At 32.9% G+C, this 14,102-nt stretch overlaps 1 protein-coding gene across 1 annotated transcript in view; it reads right to left on the reverse strand.

The window, feature by feature from the left end:
* LOC142342944 (uncharacterized) overlaps positions 1-14,102 on the reverse strand; it is a 63,659-nt gene that overhangs the window by 4,747 nt on the left and 44,810 nt on the right. The window lies entirely within an intron of this gene.

A 14,102-nucleotide genomic window follows, 5' to 3' on the forward strand; every position in this document is an offset into this window, starting at 1 on the left:
AAAGTTTTTTATTTTTCTGATCATATTTTTAGAGTTTTCTTTTTTGTCCAGTTAATTTTTCTTTAACAAAACCTATTACACTATATTGTTTGAAAGTTGCTTTTTATTAATTGTTTATTCGTCTTAACATATTTTCTTACTAATTAGTCACAAAAATTTCCAATTTTATTTTGTGTCTTTTTGGTCCAAATGGATCTGATTGGAAAAGCAGAAAGGATTTCAGTCTACATGACCTGATACCAACCATGCGCGACTCATATCGGCGACTGATCAAAGATAGCATAAGTGGCGCACCTCAAAAAAGGAAACTGTTCGCGTTGAGAAAGACCGACGAAAACGAGGCACAAAGCGTCGGTGTATGTCGGTTTTTGTCCTCCATGATCATGATGAGGACTCAGACCCTGTAAAAGTCCGGTGAGACCATTTGGGGGAGGAATCCATATTACTTGGTGACACAAGCGACTAACGTCGCCTGGACAATGGTCGCGCAAGTTTTTGGTAAGCTATTATGATGTGATACCAAGTCCGGAGAAAATCTGATCAGATTAAAATTTCCGATTTATGATCCACACAGAGACTAGAGCCTTTCCATTGATGAAATAATAGGTCAAAACAATTTCTAATCAAAATGAAATCCAGAAAAGGATCTTATCATTGTGTCACAAAAAAACTAAGAGTTCTTGTTATCGATATCCATTTCTGTTGAACCGTAGTGTTTGCCAAAATAGTAACAAAGATTAAAATGAAATGGTTGGTAAGCAGCAAAAATCAAGCCTTATCTCGACCTCAATTGAAGATTTTAGTAAAAACTGAAAATCGGTTGTTTTTCGAACTTGATTGTAGTACTCTGATATTTCCGCCTTTGTAAAATTCGCTCGAAAAAAAAAATAAGTAAAATGAACGAAATTAGGAGACATCCTTTGTATCTTATTTTTAGGAAAAGGGGTTTCGCCATTTTTGCGGAAAAAAAACTTTAAAATTGTAAAATGGGAGACAAAACTTGTAGCACATTTCCGCTCTTTTTAGGTATCTATTATTCGCATTAAAAGTATCTCTAGTCCGCATTTGAGACTAATTAAGCGAGCGCATTTGGAGAATGCAAAAGATGTTTAATGCTTTGTAATGTGCACTTTAATAAAGATTTAATTGAAGCTTTTAGAGCTTTAAAGTGATTTAAATACAAACAACTTTAAAGTCGGTAAAATCTCGACAAAGTTGGTTTTAAGTAGACTTAATTAGATTTTCTGACAGTTGCTTAAATATTACAGCTCGATAAACCGCTGAAAGCAGCCAGGTCACTGTCAATGTGGGACTGGCGAAATCTATTTTGTGGCATATATGCTGTACGTCCCAGTGTCACAAAAACTTCTTTTTTCGAAAAATCCCTCGCTCAAAAAAACTGTGATTGGTCAAAACAAACGGTCAATGTCTGCCTCTTTTAGTATTCATATACCTTTTTTGCCGAACACAAAGTTATATGAATACTAAAAGAGGCATACATTGACGGAATAAGTTTCATATTTTATGGAAAACAAATCAATACGTAATTGTTAATTTTTTAATCAAATTTTTAGCCGCTGCAATTTATCAATAACTCTAAACTCCTGGACTTGACCTTTAAATGTCATTGTTAACCCATTTTGGCCGAACTTACTAATGTTAGTAACGCCGTAGTGCGGCACTGTATAAGTCTTTGCTCAAAACCGTAGGACGTTTTAAAATAAAATTCGCAAGTTATGCCATTAGGACCAACTAAGTAACGAACATTTTTTCTAGTTTTTTTATGCTGAAAATTGATTTTGCAATAGAATCTACATAAAAAACGGGACTCCTACTTTGGTTTTTGTCACCTTTTGGCAACTCTAAGACCCGATTGAGAAAAACGACATTCTTAAATAAAACTTGCAAACAAGCGACTAGGAACAATTAAGTGACTAAGAACAATTCTACTAGTGCTATGCCAAAAATAGTTTTTGCATTAAAACGTACGCAAAAAGAGGGACTACTATGTGGGTTTTCGTCACTTTTGGCACATCTAAGACCCGATTGAAAAAAAACGACGTTTTAAAAAAATTGCAAATAAGGATTAGGAACAACTAAGTAAAGAAAATTTGTTCTAGTAGAGCTATACCAAAAATTGATTTTGCCTTAGAAGCTTAAAAAAAGATCTGGCTCCTGCGTTTGGTTTTGTAAGCTTTCGACAACTCTAACACCCGATTAAGAAAAAAGACGTTTTAAAACAATATTTGCAAATGAACACACAAAAATTTTTTAAACAAACAAAAATACAACAATTAAAATTATGGAAATTCAAAGAGTTTCAATTACCTTAAAAGCAACGGAGTCAAATTTCCTAAATTAATCTAACACAGACTTAACTCATATAGTAGCGAGAAATGACCATTTTTATTTTACATTGAAACTATTTGAAATGAAGTTGTTTTTTCTTTCATATACACAAATAGTTGTTTTTTTTTCTTTTTTACAAAGCCTTGAACTTCTTTTGGGCAAATTGTAATTTCAAAAGAGATTAAATTAATTCATTCAAAGCTGCCTTTGCGTCTGCATTGCGACTTTCAGTTCAATTCAATTCAAAAAAAATAATTCAATTTTTCTAGATTAATTTTGTTCATTTTCAGCGCTCTTTGATCTCGAGAAAATGCGTAATTACATTAACAGCAAGACACGCTGATTTTATCGGCTTTGCTTTCAAATACTTCACGAGTTTAATGACCTAAATTAAAAAAAAACGGCTAATTTCTTAAATCAAAATTTTTGGCTCGGCAATTTGTTGGCAGAAAAAAGTGCTGAAATTTGGCTTGAAGCTCTTTCTATTGTTAGGTGACAGCACGTCTGAACAGAGAAAACAATAAAAGGTTTGTCCAATTGACCAATTGATCAAAACTTTTGAGGACAACTGTATTCGAACAGGTTTAAAAATCAACTTGATTTTTGGTCTACTTATTGCTGTTTAATCGAAGCATAACAATAGAGAGTTTGCGATTTGAATTACTTCTGTGCGAAAAAAATTTCAAAAGATTGGTTCAATAAAACAGCCATTTTTCAAGTAATGCCAGTACTTAAATGAGCTGAGAAGTCAGGTGTTGATTAGACTAGAAGTATTTTGTCGAAAACTGGTGAAAATAAGCTTTTCGTTGGAAGTCAGCCCACCTTTTAAACGTGTTATAAAACAGAAAGTGATTATAAGGCAGAATTATTTTTTACAAAGTCTTTTTCTGAGACTACAGATAATTTTAGGCTTGTAGTAATTGCAAAAATAGTTTTCGGTATAGCTCGACTAGAAAAAACGCTCGTTAATTAGTTATTCCTAAGCGCTTATTGCAATTTTGTTTAGAATGTCGGTTTTTCTTCAGTCGGGTTTTAGAGTTGCCGAAAGTGACGAAAACCAACGTAGTAGTCCTTCTTTTTGCGTAGGTTCTAACGCAAAAACTATTTTTGGCATAGCACTAGTAGAATTGTTCCTATTCACTTAATTGTTTCTGATCGCTTATTTGCAAGTTTTTTTTTAAGAATGTCGTTTTTCTCAATCGGGTCTTAGGGTTGCCAAAAGCTGACAAAAACCAACGTCGTAGTCTTTTGTTTAGCGTACGTTTTAATGCGAAAACAATTTTTGGTATAGCTTCACAAGAAAAAAGTTCGTCACTTAGTTGTTCCTAATCCCTTATTTGCAAATTTTATTGTAAAAGGTCGTTTTTCTCAATCGGGTCTCAGAGTTGCCGAAAGCTGGCAAAAACATACGTAGTATACTTTTTTGCGTAGGTTCTATTGCAAAAACAATTTTTGGTATATATTTACTCGAAAAATTTGTCACTTAGTTGTTCCTAGTCGCTTATTTGCAAATTTATATTTTAGAACGTTTTTTCCAATCGGGTCTTAGAATTGCCGAAAACTGAAGAAAACCAATGCAGTAGTCCTTCTTTTTAGGTAAGTTTTAATGCAAAAACAATTTTTGGTATAGCTTTACTAGAAAAAAGTTTTGTCACTTAGTTTCCTAAAAACTTAATCACTTATTTGCAAAATTCATTTAAAAAGTTGTTTTTTTATTCGGGTCTTAGAGTTGCTGGAAGTTCACCAAAACCAACGTAGTAGTGTCTTTTTGCGTAAATCCTAATGCAAAAAAATTTTTTGGTATTGCTTTACTGGAAAAAAAGTTCGTCACTTAGTTGTTCCTAATCGCTTATTTGCAAATTTTTTCAAAACGTCGTTTTTCTTTCAATCGGGTCTTAGGGATGCCGAAAGCAACGAAAACCAAAGTAGTAGTCCCTCTTTTTGCGTAGATTCTAACGCTAAATCTATTTTTGGCATAGCACTACTAGAATTGTTCCTAGTCACTAAATTGTTCCTAATCGCTTATTTGCAAGTTTTATTTAAGAATGTCGTTTTTCTCAATCGGGTCCTAGTGTTGCCAAAAGCTGACTAAAACCAACGTTGTAGTCTTTTGTTTTGCGTACCTTTTAATGCAAAAACAATTTTTTGTATAGCTTCACAAGAAAAAAGTTCGTCACTTAGTTGTTCCTAATCGCTTATTTGCAAATTTTGTTTTAAAAAGTCGTTTTTCAATCGGGTCTGAGAGTTGTCGAAAGCTGACAAAAACCTACGCAGTAGACTTTTTGCGTAGGTTCTAATGCAAAAAAATTTTTGGTATATATTTACTCGAAAAATTCGTCACTTAGTTGATCCTAATCGCTTACTTGCAAATATATATTTGAAAACGTTTTTTTTCCAATCGGGTTTTAGAATTGCCAAAAACTGAAGAAAACCAATCCAATGTAGTAGGCCTTCTTTTTAGGTAATTTTTAATGGAAAAACAATTTTTGGTATAGCTTTACTAGAAAAAAATTTGTCATTTAGTTTCCTAAACACTTAATCACTTATTTGCAAAATTTATTTAAAATGTCGTTTTTTATTTGGGTCCTAGAGTAGCCAAAAGTTGACCAAAACCAACGTAGTAGTGTCTTTTTGCGTAAATCCTAATGCAAAAAAATTTTTGGTATAGTTTTACTGGAAAAAAAGTTCGTCACGTAGTTGTTCCTAATCGCTTATTTGCAAATTTTAATTTAAAACGTTGTCTTTTTCAATCGGGGCTCAGACTTGTCGAAAGCTGACGAAAATCAACGTAGGAGTCCCGCATTTTGTTTAGGTTCCAGTGCAAAAACGATTTATTATCTAGGGTACTCGTCAATTTAAACTTGAAAATACGACAAATATCATCAAAAAGCATGGAGGGATTTTTCAGAAAAAAGTCAAGTTTCTTTTTTTTCTGTTTTTAAATCACAGAACACTAAATTTAGTTTGCAAACTAATTAAAAAATTTATTCGGTCTCTATTTAATCACGTTTTTGTTTTTTTTGGTTGCTCAACAAATATTGAGGGATTTCGAAAAATATTGAGGGTTTTCTCAGAAAAAATCAAAATTCTATCGCTTTCTTTTTTTAATTCACTTTACAATAAATTTAGTTTGTAAAATAGTGAAGCAAACATTACCAACTGAAACAAATGCCTTTTCCCATGACAAGAGATGTTGTAGAATTAAAAAAAACGGCCATCTGAAAATTGCACGTATTCTTGAGTAAATAATCAAAAATTCAAAAGCATAAATAGGACAACTATTTCATAATAAGCTGACAAAAACGTACGTAGTAGTCGTTTTTGCGTAGGTTCTAATGCAAAAAAAATTTTTGGTATCAATTTACTCGAACAATTCGTCACTTAGTTGTTCCTAATCGCCTATTTGCAAATTTATATTTTAAAACGTTTTTTCCAATCAATTCTTAGAGTTGCCGAAAACTGAAGAAAACCAATGTAGTAGACCTTCTTATTAGGTAAATTTTAATGCAAAAACAATTTTTGGTGGAGCTTTACTAGAAAAAAAGTTCGTCACTTATTTGTTCCTAATCGCTTATTTGTATATATTTTTAAAACGTCGTTTTTTTCAATCGGGTCTTAGGGATGCCGAAAGTGAAGAAAACCAACGTAGTAGTCCCTCTTTTTGCGTAGGTTCTAACGCAAAAACTATTTTCGGCATAGCACTAGTAGATTTGTTCCTATCCTAGTCACTTAATTGTTCCTGATCGCTTATTTGCAAATTCTATTTTGAAAAGTCGTTCTTCTCAATCGGGTCTTAGAGTTGCCGAAAGCTGACAAAAACCTACCTAGTAGTCTTTTTTGCGTAGGTTCTAATGCAAAAACAATTTTTGGTATATATTTACTCGAAAAATTCGTCAATTAGTTGTTCCTAATCGCTTATTTACAAATTTATATTTTAAAACGTTTTTTCCAATCGGGTCTTAGAATTGCCGAAAACTGAAGAAAACCAATGTAGAAGTCCTTCTTTTTAGGTAAATTTAATGCAAAAACAATTTTTGGTATAGCTTTACTAAAAAAAATTGGTCACTTAGTTTCCTAAAAACTTAATCACTTATTTGCAAATTTTATTTAAAAAGTCGTTTTTTTATTCGGGTCCTAGAGTTGCCAAAAGTTGACCAAAACCAACGTAGTAATGTCTTTTTGCGTAAATCCTAATGCAAAAAAATTTTTGGTATAGCTTTACTGGAAAAATTTCGTCACTTAGTTGTTCCTAATCGCTTATTTGCAAATTTTTTTCAAATCGTCTTTTTTTCAATCGGGTTTTAGAGTTGCCGAAGACTGCTAAAACCTAACGTATGAGTCCCGTTTTTGTTTAGTATCCAATGCAAAAATAGATTCTGATATAGCTGTACTAGAAAAATGTTAGTCACTTAATTGTTCCTAATCGCTTATTTGCAAGTTTTATTTAAGAATTTCGTTTTTCTCAATCGGGTCCTAGTGTTGCCAAAAGCTGACGAAAACCAACGTTGTAGTCTTTTGTTTTGCGTACGTTTTAAAGCAAAAAGAATTTTTGGTAGAGCTTCACAAGAAAAAAGGTCGTCACTTAGTTGTTCCTAATCGCTTATTTGCAAATATAAATTTGAAAACGTTTTTTCCAATCGGGTCTTAGAATTGCCGAAAACTGAAGAAAACCAATACAGTAGTCATTCTTTTTAGGTAAGTTTTAATGCAAAAACAATTTTTGGTTTAGCTTTACTAGAAAAAAGTTTTGTCACTTAGTTTCATAAAAACTTAATCACTTATTTGCAAAATTTATTTAAAAAGTCGTATTTATATTCGGGTCTTAGAGTTGCCGGAAGTTCACCAAAACCAACGTAATAGTGTCTTTCTGCGTAAATCCTAATGCAAAAAAAAATTTTGGTATAGCTTTACTGGAAAAAAAGTTTGTCACCTAGTTGTTCCTAATCGCTTATTTGCAAATTTTTTTTCAAAACGTCGTTTTTTTTCAATCGGGTCTTAGAGTTGCCGAAAACTGCTAAAACCTAAGGTATGAGTCCCGTTTTTGTTTAGTATCCAATGCAAAAATAGATTCTGATATAGCGGTACCAGAAAAATGTTCGTCACTTAATTGTTCCTAATCGCTTATTTGCAAATTTTAATTTAAAACGTTGTCTTTTTCAATTGGGGCTCAGACTTGTCGAAAGATGACGAAAATCAACGTAGGAGTCCCGCATTTTGTTTAGGTTCCAGTGCAAAAACGATTTATTATCTAGGGTACTCGTCAATTTAAACTTGAAAATACGACAAATATCATCAAAAAGCACGGAGGGATTTTTTTTTCAGAAAATAGTCAAGTTTCTTTTTTTTTCTGTTTTTAAATCACTGAACAATAAATTTAGTTTGCAAACTAATTTTAAAATTTATTCGGGCTTTATTTAATCACGTTTTTGTTCTTTTTTTGGTTGCTCAAAAAATATTGAGGGATTTCGAAAAATATTGAGTGTTTTCTCAGAAAAAACCAAAATTCTATTGCTTTCTTTTTTTAATTCACTTTACAACAAAATTAGTTTGTAAAATAGTGAAGCAAACATTACCAACTGAAAAAAATGCCTTTTTCCATGACATGAGATGTTGTAGAATTAAAAAAAAAACGGCCATCTGAAAATTGCACGTATTCTTGAGTAAATAATCAAATATTCAAAAGTATAAATAGGACAACTATTTCATAATTCTCATTTGAACCCTTTGATAAGTAAAAATAAAGTAGTAATAAGTACTAGTATTAGTTATAAGGTTTTAATAATTACTTTTATGCTTAAAAATGCGCATTAAATTAGGCTTTTTCGCGGATTCTCTTGCGAAATCCTGTTACGTTGCGTGCGAAAAAGAGATACATAAATGGAGCAGATTCGTGATACAAAACGCGCGAAAAATTGGATGCCTAGCTTGTACTTTTAATTCGCGGCTAAATTTTAGACACTTTTGTGAACACGGGTTGCGCAATTCCCTTCAATTTTTCCTGTTTTTGCTAAAGAAGCTAATTTTCGCAAAATTGTTGCATTTTAAATGTTTTAACATAGGAAAAACGAACACGAGATACACAGATCGGGCATATTTGCCCGTGACAATTTGGGTAGACCTCTGCGGCGTATTGTCCAGGAACAATTTACGTGGATTTCTTAAGAAACTAGGATCATTTCCGAGAGCGAAGTCTTGAAAAAATTTCTCCTTGCGGTTTTGACTGCAAAAAAACTCCTTTCATATCTTGGGTCGACGATTGGTCTGTCGAGAGACATTATGAGCCGCACTAATGTTGCGCAGTTTCCTCATCACAGTTGTCTTAAGTTTGTAATTGAAACTGTCTGCCGACAAGCAAAGTCTGGAAATTAGCCGAATCGGGGGTCTAAAACCCGTTATCAATGAATTTAGAAAAACTTAGATTTTATTTTCACTTTTTCAACCAAATTTGTCAACGAATATTTTGTTATACCTGCACAGAAGACTCACATAGGTACATATACACACAACCATAAGGTTCTTGATTGGAGAGATAACCATGATAACAAAAAAATTATTCAACTTCAAATAGGCAAAAAAATCAAGTGCTCATCTTCAAATTTATTTTTTTTGCGCGTAGCGTAAGATTGCTGCCAGTAGTTTTTTGTGCTAAAATGAATTCTTTTCTCCAATTTTAAGCATTTCTAGTATTTGACGAACGAGCAGTATAAATAATTTAACAAATTTCTTAAATCTCTGACCAAATTTATCACTTCCTCTCATTAATTTCTGTGTTCATTTATTAATAGACGCGTGTTCTTCTCGTCTGAAATACTTCCTGATAAGCCCCGCTGACTAATTTGACTAAACATCACATGCTACAAAAGTCACCTGCAGTCCTAGACGTGCTATGCATATTTTACGACACCTTTTTCTAAATGTTCTACTTTTTTCCACAATTGCAGATGAAAAAGCAATAAGAAACGACGCTTCGGAAAAACACAAACACAAACGAAGCCAAAAATTTTCATAGTTTCGCAATAAGGTAAAAAAAATGAAAGAATGCGACTCACAACTTAATTTTTGCTAGATTAAATCTCTTGATAATTTTTCCGACCCCACCCAAGTGGGTGAAAGGGGGATTAATGATACGCTCAAGGGCGTTTTTTCACATCGAAGATAGTTTTGAGTGATATCATTAGAAAGTCCGCTAAGCGTAGAAGATGTGAAGATGTAATCAAAAAGGTTTTTATTATCAATTTTGTTTTTCCCGGGTAGCTTTTGGGGTTTAAGACTTTCAGAACATTTTTCAAAATGGTTGCTAAAAAATATCACTAATTTTGTTAATACTTTTAATAAAAACGTTTTTTGTTTCACGTTTACAGATGAAAGAGGGTTACTGAAGGGTTTCATCAGACCTCTCTGGCTGAAAATTCGGCTACCTTTGTTGAAAATCAGCATTTTAACAACAAAAAGGTACCAACTGTGAAAACGTATCTCATTTTTCCCAATTTTTTGAAAAATACAGAATTAAAGACTGCCGGCAGAATTTTTTTCAGATTGTATCATGGCTGATCTCACGTCCGCTTCCTGAAAGATTGTTCTGAAATTCAATTCATTCTTTGCGGGCTTTACGCTAATTGAAATCGTTATTTGTCAAAAACTATCACTATTTTTGATAACTTAAGCTTTATCGCCTAAAATTTAAAACCCTGAAGCGTTTTTTGTAGATCCGCACCATTAGCAAGCCTTTGGTAAGTCCCATCGTGGTGTTTTGATATCAAAAAGATACATATTGCACAGGTGCGATGCATTTCTTAGAACCAATGTCCTTTTTTGTTTTTTATTGTTAATTACAGACAAGTCGGTTCATATCAGACATTCATTGAAGATAATTTTAAATTATTTTGTACTCAAAGGAGACCAAGTAAACGACTGTTATGTTTTCAGAGAAGCAATCATGATTTTTTTTACTTTGATAATATGTGTTTCTAAACTTCTAATGAATTCCATAGTTTCCCCAGCATTCGTTAGTCTGCCTGTCGTGTAATGATTGAGTCTGAATTACGTTCATTTAGCTGAAAACTGTTTGCAGTGACTTGTAAAATATTTGCTTCCAAACAATTATTGATTTCTGAACTTTGTGTCTTTTTTGTTTTTCATTGTTTGACTTGTTTCTTCGTTTCATCAAGGACAAATCCCCTGTGTTTTCTTTTGCAAACAATTTTGTTTATATATTTCAACTCTTATATGATGCTAATTTGAACTCGTTGTTCTTTTTTTGGAAAACTTATCGAGCTTTTGCTGTAATTATTGATTTTTTTCTCGTGTTTCTGCAGTTTTTCTTGTGTCTTAGTTTTGTTAACCACGGCTACGGTCGGTCCTTTAAGGCGTTTTTTTAGTTCATTTATTAAGCGGCTTTTTAAATCATTTGTAATAATTATTCTGCTCATATCTTATTTATATTTGATCAGTGTGTGATAATTTGAAAATTTCCTACATCATCTTCATTTGCTAGATAATTGATTCAAATATATGGATGAGTGTGTTGGTAAAAATACCAAGAATACTTGCTTTAAAAAGTATGCAAAAACTAACGGTTAAATTTTATAGGATTCAGTAGGTGACGAGAGACCAAGAAAGTCGAGTTTGCTTTCAAATAACGTTGTGTGCCGAATCAATAAAAAGTACTCCTACTGTTCGTAGTAACGCAGCTTAGAAGTTGCCATTTTTGAGGGCTGCTTTCGACAAATTAGCCAATAAAATTTTGAGCGTTATTTTAATTAGTCTTTAGTTACCACACATTTTGTAAAAAAGTAAAGAAAAAATAGCGAACAGTTTTAAATTCCGTCTTTTTTCATCAAGTAAACGAGACAAAAAGATTTTTGAGGAAACACTAGCTTAAACACAAAGGCTTTCTAACTATAAAAAGAAATTAAATTTATAGAAAATCCTAGAAAGACTGTAAAATTGGCTTTTTTATCAGCAGTGATTCGATCAATCTACAAAAATCGCAGACCAGAGTCAAAAAATTTTCAAAAATTAAGAAAGAAATTTGCTCACTTTTCAAAAATTTCATCGCAAAAACCTTACAGGATAATTCTTTCGAGATATCAGGAGATTATAAACTATCTGAGTGTATAAAGTTCCTAAAAAAATTGTACGAAAGGTGTTTAAAAGTGCTGAAGAGTATGCAGAACATACGCTGAATTTTTAAAGTGTCAGCGTATTCTGAAAAGCAGCGCCTTACTTTTTAAGACGGCTGCACTGAAATTGTGCTCAAACTTAATGAGAAATTCGGTGAGAAAAATGCTAATATTTACGTAAAAACTGTGTTCAAAATCCGCCAAAAATATTTAAGAAATGCGCTGAATATGCGTTGAAATTTCAAAATTGCAGCGAATTTTCAAAATTTCTGCCAATTTCGGCACATTTAGCACATTTTTTAGGAAATGGAGCTGGTATATCAACCCAGCGGGTACAGGGCTGGAAAAAATCTAAACCTAATGAGCAGCAAAATTTGTAGTGGAGAGGGATCACTCATCCAGAATTGTTACTACAGAGAATAGATTGAATTTTGTGCGCATATACACATTGAAAGGCATTATGAACTGAAAGGCATTTATAAATTATTTGGATATCTTTCAAACCACAAAACCGAATCACATTGGAATCAAAGTGAGCAGTCGCAGCACTGAATCTTAATTTTCTCAGTCTCTATTTTTTCTTTAGCAGATTCTGATGAACGTATTATTTTGCCAATGAATAGCTTAACGTAATGGTTAAAAGTGACCCAAGCGCAAAAGATTCGGAAGCGCAAAAGCGATTGCAGTGAACGCGTTTCTAACACTTTGATTAGAGAAAAAATTACCTTTTTTTCAGTAGCTGAATTGATCACATCATGACAACATCAACATCAAATATCCAAAACCCTGAGATAGCGCAAGCCCGGAAAATTTTTCAAAACCTAATGTGTTGATTGTACAGGATTCTTACTGTTTCTCAATTTACTTTTAGTGCAACCCGGGTCGAGGTGTCAACGCCATTCAATGCAAAATTATGCAAGCTAAGCAGTGAACGCGGAAAATTGTGTAAGATAAGCGGTGAATGCGATGAAAAATCCTTTATCGCCTGGTAGCGGTGAATTTACATAATTGCACCGCGGAATTTAGCGGTGAAGTTAGATAAATTCCCCGCTTTGAAAAAAGGGTACGAAATATGTAAGATAAGCGGTGAATGCGATGAAATTACATAAACTCACCGCTTAACTTAGTTGTGAGCTTACATAAATTCCCTGCTTAGAATAAAATTTTAAAATTTTTGTGAGAACTGCAATGAATGCGGTGAAACTACATAAATTCACCGCGCAGAAAAAAAATGTTAGTTTGTATGAGGAGGGCAGTGAAATTACTTAAGGTAGTGGTGAAACAACATAAATTCACCGCTTAGACAACACTTCGAATTGTCTTCTGTTCTACGAAATTAAGATACATTTATTAAAAGACTCACAGAATATTTACCCACGAATAATCATACATCTTTTTGAAACTTCTTTTAGGTGGTGAGTTTATGTAATTTCACCACTAGAGTAAGCGGTGAACTTACAAACAACCACCGCATGTCACTGGTAAAATTTGTAATTTCACCGCTAATCTTACAAAAGTTCAACGCAATGAAATTACATAAATTCATCGCTTAACTTAGTGGTGCACTTACATAAATTGGCCGCTTAGAAAAAAGTTTTAAATTTGTGTGCGAACTGCAATGAATGTGGTGAAACTACATAAATTCACCGCCTAGAAAAAACGTTTTAAAATTATGTGAAAGCGATGATATTACAAAAATTCACCGCTTAATTTAGTAGTGAAATAACATAAATTCACCGTTTAGAAAACGCGTCGAATTGTCTCTTGTTCAACGAGGTTAAGATACTTTTATTAAAAGACGCACGGAAAATTTGCCCACAATGATTCATACATCTTTTTGAAACTTTTTTTTCAGCGATGAATTTATGTAATTTCACCACTAGAGTAAGCGGTGAACTTACAAAAAAATTCAACTTTTCAACGCAATTTACCGCTAAAATTTGTAATTTGACCGCTTATCTTCCAAAAGTTCAACGCGTATGTTTTACAAAAAGTAGAGTAAATTGGATTTAAATTAAAAACAAATATGAGTGCACTGGTCAGAAGTAGCTCAGTGGAAGAAGAAGTTGCTGCCATGCAGGAGGTGAGAGGTTCGATTACGAGCAAGGACGCTAACTTGTAGCAAGAAGTGAAATGTGGTGAATTTTCTCTTACTCTAACGGTGAACTTATATAATTTCACCGCATTCACCGCATTTCGCCGCAAATTTATGTACGAAATTTGCGGTGAAAATAACCAACTTTTCACCGCTTATCTTACATATTTTACCGTTTTTTTTTGACCCGGGAATAACCAAACAAATATTAGTACGCAAAAACAGGGTTGAAATATTTAAAGGTGGCGTTAGATTAGCCCTCTGTTCATTTTGACTCTTATGCATATGCGGACAAACTGATGATAAACTGATGCTTATCTTGTCATATGGAATGCCACAACACTATTCTCCTAGCTCTGAGAGGCATTTCACAAATCAATTGAACGTTTATATTGCTGTTTTTGAGGAATTAAATTGCAAAGATTTCAAACATTACAATTTTTTTAATTATGGAGTGACATTGTGATGTCATCTGTGTGACTCATTGTTATCACCAATAAAATCAAACAATTGACGTTTTAATTTTTCAGAAATGC

Source organism: Convolutriloba macropyga, chromosome 7 (assembly GCF_964194025.1).
Source record: "Convolutriloba macropyga chromosome 7, txConMacr16.3, whole genome shotgun sequence".
Classification (NCBI taxonomy): Eukaryota; Metazoa; Xenacoelomorpha; order Acoela; family Convolutidae; genus Convolutriloba; species Convolutriloba macropyga.